We start from the raw sequence: 10,255 nt of genomic DNA on the forward strand, positions 1-10,255 counted from the left end.
GCCACACCTACTTCATTACCTTTACTGACGATTATTCAAGGTATGGGTATTTATATTTAATGAAATATAAGTCTGAAGCATTTGAAAAGTTCAAAGAATTCAAGGCTGAAGTAGAAAACAAGCTAGGTAAAAGTATTAAAGCACTTCGATCGGATCGAGGTGGAGAATACTTGAGTACCGAGTTTTTGGACTATCTAAAAGAGGATGGGATTCTCTCTCAGTGGACTCCTCCTATGACACCACAGCTTAATGGTGTATCGGAGCGTCGTAATCGAACTCTGTTGGACATGGTTCGATCTATGATGAGCTTCACTGAGCTTCCACCTTCGTTTTGGGGCTATGCGCTTGAAACGGCGGTATTGTTGTTGAACAACGTCCACACTAAAGCAGTGGACAAAACACCATACGAGTTATGGAATGGCAAAGCTCCTAAGTATTCGTACTTGAGGATTTGGGGATGTCCTGCTTACGTGAAGCGGACAGTGGGAGATAAGTTGGATAGTCGATCCAGCTTATGTTATTTTGTAGGGTATCCGAAGAATTCAATCGGATATTATTTCTATTATCCTGCTGAAACAAAAGTGTTTGTTTCAAGGAATGCCACCTTCTTGGAGAAGGAGTTCTTATCGGATAAGAAAGGCGAGATGATGGAACTCGAAGAAGTTCGAGAAGAACCCGAAATACAAAATAACGATCCTACGCCTCAGGAACCATTACCGGACACGCCTGAACCTAGAAGATCCGAGAGGACTTCTAGACCTCCTGTTCGATATGGTCTTCTTCTTGAAGGGGATCAAGATGAACCCGACATTGGATGTGATCCAAGAAACTTCAAGGAAGCAATTTCTGATGCGGATTCAAATTTATGGCTTGAAGCTATGCAGTCTGAATTGGATTCGATGCATACAAACCAAGTTTGGTCTTTAGTAGATCCTCCTGATGGAATTGTTCCAATAGGGAGTAAATGGATCTACAAGAGAAAGCTTGGGTCTGATGGTAAGGTATTGACCTACAAGGCACGATTGGTGGCAAAAGGTTATACTCAAAGACAAGGAGTTGACTATGATGAAACCTTTTCACCAGTTGCAATGTTCAAGTCCATAAGAATCCTTATTGCCATAGCTGCATGGTATGACTATGAGATATGGCAAATGGATGTGAAGACTGCCTTTCTTAATGGAGACATTAAGGAAGAAATCTATATGAAGCAGCCTGAGGGGTTCACATCCATGGGAAGCGAGCATAAGGTATGCAAGCTTCAGAGATCAATTTATGGTCTAAAACAAGCATCAAGAAGTTGGAACCAGAAATTTGATGAAACAATAAAAGATTTTGGTTTCATCAAGAACCCGGAGGAACCATGCGTGTACAAGAAAGTAGTTAAGGATGCTGTGACATTCTTAATACTTTATCTTGATGACATCCTACTCATTGGGAATGACGTAGGGATGTTGCAGTCAACAAAGATATGGTTATCAGGTAGATTCTCGATGAAGGATTTGGGTGAGGCATCCTACATTCTTGGGATACAGATCTATAGGGATAGATCTAAGAGAATGATAGGACTCACACAATCAACCTACATCGATACCATATTGAAACGGTTTTCAATGGATGGGTCCAAGAGAGGACATCTACCCATGTGTCATGGAGTTTCTCTATCCAAGTCTATGTGTCCCAAGACTGATGCAGAGATAGAGAATATGACACATGTACCATATGCGTCAGATATAGGTAGTATCATGTATGGGATGATATCTACCAGACCGGATGTAGCATTTGCTCTGAGTGTCACGAGCAGATATCAGTCTAATCCTGGTCAAATGCATTGGAAAGCCGTGAAGGACATTCTTAAGTACTTACGAAGGACTAAGAATATGTTCATGGTATATGGAGGACGAGATCTGAAATTGGAAGGCTATACCGACTCTAGCTTCCAAAGTGACTTGGATGACTCGAAGTCAACCTCTGGATTTGTGTTCATGCTCAATGGCGGTGCTGTCTCTTGGAAAAGTTCCAAGCAGGACACCACAGCGGATTCCACCACTGAGGCTGAATACATTGCAGCATCAGCTGCTGCTAAAAAGGCCGTTTGGATGAGGAAGTTCGTCCAAGAGTTGGGCGTCATTCCTAAATTTGTTGGTCCAGTCCCGGTGTACTGTGACAACACGGGTGCCGTTGCTCAAGCAAAGGAACCAAGGTCTCATCAAAGATCCAAACACGTACTGAGGAAATACCACATCATCCGGGAGATTGTGGAAAGAGGAGACATCACTGTCGAACGAGTGGCCTCTGCAGACAATATCGCTGATCCGCTTACTAAGCCCTTGCCAGGACCATTGTTTGACAAACATCGCGAAGCAATGGGTCTACGTAGTATGACTAGTTGGCTATAGGGCAAGTGGGAGATTGAAAGAGTGGGTGCCCAGTGAGCCAACTTGTGGCTATGGGCTTTGATGACTCTTTGTACAAACAATCTTTTGTTTAATATTATTTACACTTTTATTAATGGCAATGACTTTATCTTTCTTCATATTGTTATATTGTGATATACTATTGTTGTTTTGATAAAGACCTTGAATGTACTATAGTGTATGTAAGATGTGGTAGAACATGGAGATGTCTATCATGAAACATGTCTTATAGTCACTGTATATTCTAAAACCGTTCCTAGTCGATTGAGCCGTCCGAGAATAAGGATAAGGATCGCTCGAGTTTGAGACTAGCATTTGCGATGCGGAGTACCACGTTTCATTGGTAGGGAACATGGAGATGTTCGAAGCATGCAAATGGATATTCATAGGATGAATAATCGAACTACCCTATCCGGACTTTCCAAGTGGTTATCACTTATCGAGTGGATAAAGTCCGCGGTTTTGGTTGTACACCATTAGTCCTTACGACTTGAAACATCATGGAGACTCTATATGCTAGTACTGTGCTTTGACTCGTTTACCGACTCTATGGGGGTCATCAGGTGTCGGGATTGGGTACAGTTACAACACATATAGGAGTCGATGCATTGTTGTCAAGGATTCACCACATACTTGCGAGTGTGGATATCCTATGCGATCTGAGGAGATATTAGTGTGACAAATCTCTGGCCAGAGTACTTGATGTGATTTAAGAAATGGTTTCTTAGTAGCACATGCGATGTCACTAATTTGATCTTCAAGATGTATTGCATAGTTATCGAATCTTGAGCGACTCTCGATATACCAATGGTTGTTGATTCGATCGGATATATGGATGAAGGGACCGTACTGTACGCTAACCAAAATCTACTGGTTCTTGTAGGCACTATCAGTGATACCTAGGGAATCATGGGGCGATGTTGCTAGGCGCTTTACCATGATTCGTTGGGCAAGTCGGAAATCGTTGTTCCGAGTCACAAGGAGTTGTGAGCCCATGGCTAGCTGTATCCCTGAACCATTGAGGGTCACACAGTGTAATGGAGTTTTAATCCCCGTTGAGATAGTTAAATTTAAAGAGTTAAATTTAATGAATAAAGAAGTTGGACTTCTTAAATAAGAGTAAGGGAGTAGGATTTCCTAAAATGACATAGGGATGGACATTTTTGGAAATCACTGAATTCGGATTCAGGAAAATTTATCTTGACTTTAAAATATGCAGAAATGGTTTCTGTGCACATTGGTGAAATCGGTTCATCAATCGGAGTCACGATGAATTTTATATTAATTTCTGAACATGCGGGCTTTGCCTGTCGGGCCTCAACTTATGACTAATGGGCCCTAAGGTGTTAGTGGCCTGCATTATAAATAAGTTATTGCAGTACAGAAATTACACACAACAGCTCATTATTCTGAGAGGAAAAAAAAAATCGAACCCTAGCTCTCTCAAAGAATTTTCGGCCGTCCCCCTCCTGCTCTGCCCGAGAAAATTTCGGTCTGTGATTTTGAATCGCAGTCAGGAATAACGAATCAGATTCGTTTAATCTCTTCGCAGAAAACTTTTGACAGATTTTCTAGTGCAATCTGTCAGAGGGATTTAAACCTCATTCGTGGACCTGATTGAAGGAGTTCATCGGTTCCAGGGAGAGACAACAAGAGCAGAGAAATCTGTTGGAGTCCAATAATCTCGCTTCGAGATTGAAGGTAAAATTTAATAATTGTTATTTAATTTTACACACACTAATAATTTAATCGTTGAACGATTGATACCCACACTATGGAATTGTTCCATAATAAAATTTTAAACTTCCGCTGCACCGGGTATCAATCGTGATTGATCTGAACGCCAGTTTTTTCCAACATCTATTGGGGTCATCAGGTGTCGGGATTGGGTACAGTTACGACACATATAGGAGTCGATGCTTTGTTGTCAAGGATTCACCACATACTTGCGAGTGTGGATATCCTATGCTATCTGAGGAGATATTAGTATGATGAATCTCTGGCCAGAGTACATGATGTGTTTTAGGTTAATGGGTTTTCCTAGTAACACATGCGATGTCACTATTTGATCTCCAAGATGTAATGCATAGTTATCGAATCTCGAACGACTCTCGATATACCAATGGTTGTTGATTCGATCGGGATATATGGATGAAAGGACCGTACTGTACGCTAACCAAAATCTACTGCTTCTTGCAGGCACTATCAGTAATACCTAGGGAATCATGGGGAGATGTTGCTAGGAGCTCTTACCATGATTCGATGGGTAAGTCGGAAATTGTTGTTCCGAGTCACAAGGAGTTGTGAGCCCACGGCTAGCTGTATTCCTGAACCATTGAGGGTTACACAAGTAATGGATTACTAAAACCGCGTAGAGATAGTTAAATTTAAAGAGTTAAATTTAATGAAAGAGAAGTTGGACTTCTTAACTAAAGGGAGTGGAATTTCCTAAAATGACATAGGGATGGGCATTTTTGGAAATCACTGAATTCGGATTCAGAAAAATTATCTTGACTCTAAAAGATGCAGAAATGGTTTCTGTGTACATTGGTGAAATCAGTTTATCAATCGAAGTCACGATGAATTTTATATTAATTTCTATAACAACAGGCTTGGCTTGTTGGGCTTAAGTTATGGATTGTGGGCTTTAAGGAGTTAGAGTCCTGATACAATTATAACTAGAAATTATCTATAAATAGAGGTGTTGGGTTCGAAAATTAGACACATTGAATACTGCAATTTTCGAAATTCACTCTATACTATTCAAGAGGATTTTTCGAAAATTCCTCTGTCCTTTTTGGAGAAAATTCGACTTGTGATTTTTGTGAAAAATTACAAATCGAATTAACAGATCATATCTGTTTATTCTCTACGTAAAACTTCTGATTGATTTCTAGTGCAGTCAATCAAAGGGTTTCTGTTTTTCATTCGTGGACCTAATTTCGGAGTTAGATCATGACTGTCATCGGTTCCCGGGATTTACAAGAAGAGCATATTAAATTCTGTTGGAGTCCACGATCAAGCCTTTGCTTGACGAGGTAAAAATTTAACTGTGTTTTTATTTTTACTTGAACAAATTTAATCGTAAAAGTTTTGATACCCATATATGGAATCGTTCCATATAATAAAATAAAATTTTTAAACTTTCGCTGCACCGGGTATCAATTCTTAATTGATCTGAACACGTTTTCCAACACAATGCTGCTAACTCAGGGTTTGACAAACTCCAACGAATCTGTACGAATTCAAGAGTTGATCAACAACCACGATCACTCACAAGCCAAGGCTTCAATCAATACAAAAACGATTCGAAAACCCAAAACTCAAACCGACGGCATAACGCCTATAAACTGAACAAACCGGAAACGCAGGCAGCAGTTCAATACTGATATAACCTCATATCAATGCCCAAAACAACAATAACAAAGCAAACCCATCAATCTCAAAATCCACATTTTCGAAAATGGTTTCTAAAAATCATAACAAATCCGAACGTCGCTCTAATTCAAAACTGACAGATAATAAACGATCAGAACTCTGTCTAGAACAACATACTCGAATCTAGAACAATTCTAACAACATCTAAAAACTAGAATGTATCCGATCGTAGAAAAACTTATGATATAACGGAGCTCTCACTGCAGTGATCAATAATCTGCCTTCAGAAATAATTTCTAACGGACGGATCGAGCTCGGAATGAAATCACAAAGCTCAAAAGCTCAAAAGTGGTGTCTACAATGGAGGAGGCGTGCTTGAGGAAGGAGGAGAAGACTTTTCTCAATCAAATTCAAGTGTAGATAATATATAAAAATCAATATTTGCGTTTTAGTCCCTGAAAAATCCAATTTTTGCAAAAAGGACCCTGATCAAAATCAAGTCGGCTCGTGAACTCTGTAATCTCCGATTAACTCAAATAAACTCATTTAAGATAACAAAAAAATGGGGCGTTACAGCAACTGCTCGAGATATAATTTGCAGTTATGTTTCCAATGACCGGATTTCTTACAGTGATGGCAAACGTCTTCAAATCCATTCATGTTTGAAGCCTTTGTTTTGATCTTCTTCTTTGGTACAATTTTCTTGGGTGGGGCAGAACGTTTCTTACCCTTTCCACTTGGCCCTTTCTTAGAGTTAGAAGAGGAACCAACCAAGAGTACCGGTTTATCCTTCTTTAATGTGGCCTCATAAGTCACAAGAATATTGACCATCTCTTCAAGGGTGGCCTCTATCTTGTTCATATTGAAGTTCATCACAAAGCCGTCAAACGAAGAAGGAAGAGAAAGAAGTAACAAGTCCGCGTTTAGTTCATGCTCCAATGTCAAATCGAGTGTTACCAACTTTTCAATGAGCCCAATCATGTGTACCCCATGCTCATGGACCGAAGTCTCATCTCGCATGCGGCATGTCATGAGCTCTTTGACGGTGGCATACCTCTCCGATCTTTACTGAGCTCCAAAAAGTTCCTTGAGAGTATCGTGAATGTCAACAGCATTCATTGCATTCTCAAATCGCCTCTGATGTTCATCAGACATCGAAACCTGCATGTAACATTTGGCCTTGATATCATGGTCCCACCATTTGTCAAGTTTGGCCAATTCTTCCGGACTCACATCAGTCGGGGCTTCTTTCGGAGGAGTCTTTTCTAACACGTAGAAAACCTTTTTCCGAACATAGAACAATCTTTAACTTACGGAACCATTCCGTATAGTTTGCGCCAGTCAGTTTGTTTTGTTCGAGAATTGAGAATAGTGGATTGCGCGAATTCATTGTAATGAAATACTGAAAGGAAACAGACAATAATCAGTGATTGCTTAATTAATTTACTAATACATAAATATGGCGAGATTTAATTTTATGAATTTCACTCCCACTATTTTAACGATTTCACTACCCTCTAGTGAAAACGAGAAACCGATTTCCTTAGTGGGAACATGGAGTCCAATTGACAAATCATAGTCCCGAATAATATCAGCCAACCATAATTTTCAAAAGGTAGAGCCCAATTGCTTCCAAAGCAACCCCCATGTTTTTACCTCATGTCCAATAAGAGCCCAATAATATGACGCCGTTTATTGTGACATGTCAAGATGACCCATCAAAATTAAGTTGTGATGGATGGTTGCCATGTGGATCCCCAATAATATGAGTCAATCCCATGGGAGTTCCACCCAACTTACAACATGTGTCGATCCAATGTACAGCTTTCCGACGAACGGGCCCCCCCAATAATATGAGCCGGGCCGTGCCCGCGGGTAGCATCTCATACATTGATCGTTGATAGAAGGTAGGAATATTTAAACAATATTAAAATTCCCTTTTGTTTATCTTGATATCAATTTTAAATCATATTTAAAATGAGGGATTTTTAATTTTGAAAAATTGTCTCATCTTATCATATTTGTATGCTTGCGGGATTCATGCAATTTAGTCTAAACATGAATACAACAATAATATCATATATTATATTTAGGATGATCGACCCCAAAACTAATCGACCTGTGGTTGCCAATCACGAGTCTAAGTCCAATCCTAGGTGATATGAAAGTATGCAATGCAATCCTATTACATTGAGCTTCCAATTTACATTTCTTCGGCATTTATTGTCTGCTGGGACCACCTTTGTCCTCAAATCTTTATCTCTCACTAAGTCTAATAAATTTACAATAAATTTCGATGAAAAGTAGGGGATACATATTTAAGGGTGGGAACGGGCCATAAACCAGGCCCACTTTTTATTACAAGTGACAAATCAAATTGGACCATAAACCAAGCCCATTAATAAAACCCAACAACAATAACAAAAACCAAATGTAAATTTTCTAACATACACCTACAAAATTGGTCATGGCAATCGATCATCCTTTATTCAATATTTAATTCAATAATTAAATCATTGGATAACATGCAATGCCAACATAATTAAAAGATAAAATAAAATTTTATCTAATATATACATAAGATCATATTTTATCATCAATTGTTCCAAAATAATTAATTTTATAAAATTTAATTTAACGGATAAAATTTATAAATTTTCCAAAAATTCAAATATATCCAAAAATCAATTTTAAAAATTTCGGACTCAAACAATTTGACCCGATGCCTCGTGGACCAATCAAAAACAATTTTCGATCGGACAAAAAACTAAAATTTCAAAAAATTATAATTCTAATTAAAAATCAAATTTTAATTTTTCGGGCTGCCCGGGACGTTCCCGGACAGCCCCGCCTCCACGTAGGACAGGGCTGCCCACGTGGAGCTGGGAAGCTCGTCGATGCCCTTGGGCAGCGACGATCGCTGCCCCAGGCAGCTGCCCGTATTGCCCTGCAAAATATTTTAATTTAAAATTTTGTTTTGTTTCAAAAACCGAGGCTAAAAATTTTGTACAATCGATTAATTTTAATCGTTTGATCTGAGAGCAACCTGGCTCTGATACCACTGTTGGAACACGTTTTCAGATCATAGATCTGATACCCGGTGCAGCGGAAGTTTAAAAATTTTTATATGGAACGATTCCATATCATGGGTATCAAATCCTAACGATTAAATTATGCAAGTAAAATAATAATAACAATTAATATTTTACCTCTTCAAGATATGGCTTGATTATGGACTCCAACAGATTAATCTGCTCTTGTTGTAAATCCTAGGAACTGATGACTTGCTCGATCAATCTCCGGAATTAGGTCCACGAACAGAAAACTAAAACCCTCTGATTGATTGCACTAGAAATCAATCAGATGTTTATCGAAGAGATTAAACAGATTTGATCTGTCAATTTAGAATGTAATTTTTCATAAAAATTACAGACTGAATTCTCTCAAAAAGGAGTAGAGGAATTCGAATATTCCCTTTAGAAAATATAATGAAATTTTCGAAAATTGCAAGACTTGAATTGTGTTGTTTTCGAAAATTACACACATATATATATATATAATTTTTAGACTAGATTAAGTTATAAGTCTATTAGGACACTAACTTCTTAGGGCCCATGTGTGAGGCCTCGATTCTAATCATCTAATTAGTAATAATCCATACTAAAATCAAAGTAAGAATAAAAATGGAAAACAATAATTTTATTTTTTTTTTAAAGGGAGGGACGCGCGGGCGCGCCTAAAGCCCTATCCGGGCCTCCGAGAAAGTGCAGTACATGCGGGCGCGCCTTTCGGGCTGTGCGGGCGCGCATGGCCTGCTGTTTCTGCTCCAAAAATTACTCCAAAAGTGTAATAACATACCCATAAGGACTCTAACTTGATCCAACTAATATTTTTCCAACAACGAGGTATTCAAATACATAAAAATGTAGAACAAGCATCGATTCTAAGTTCTACAACTCAAAATGGAATACAAGAGAGTTCGAATACAAAGTTCAACTTCTAAAACAACAAGGCCTCACTCTATCAACTTGACCACCTATCCATGCGATCTCTGACTCGCTCCTGCCCCACCTGTTGCCAAGTACACATACAAACAAAGACAAAAACCGGATAATCCGGTGAGAATACAATTCCCAATAAAAGAGACTAACATGCTATCAAGTAAACATATCAAATCATAATATGAATTCATTCTTCAAATAATCAATTAATCCAATCAAGAACTGAATTAAAATGATATGCATGTCTTTAAAACTTCGGGATTATCAGACTCAGATAATCGAATGCAATTCTTCTATTCTTTCTTTCTTTCTTTCCTTCTTTCTTTGGTTTGGGATCCCGAGGTTAAAACATCCAACGATCACACCGACTCCCCTCTCGAGATGGACGTGGCATGTTTTAATCCTCTAGACTCCAGGGCATTACAGTGAGCTACTCGACAAGGTAGTAAATCGCCTACCAAG

This window comes from Henckelia pumila, chromosome 4 (assembly GCF_033568475.1).
Source record: "Henckelia pumila isolate YLH828 chromosome 4, ASM3356847v2, whole genome shotgun sequence".
In the NCBI taxonomy this organism is placed as follows: Eukaryota; Viridiplantae; Streptophyta; class Magnoliopsida; order Lamiales; family Gesneriaceae; genus Henckelia; species Henckelia pumila.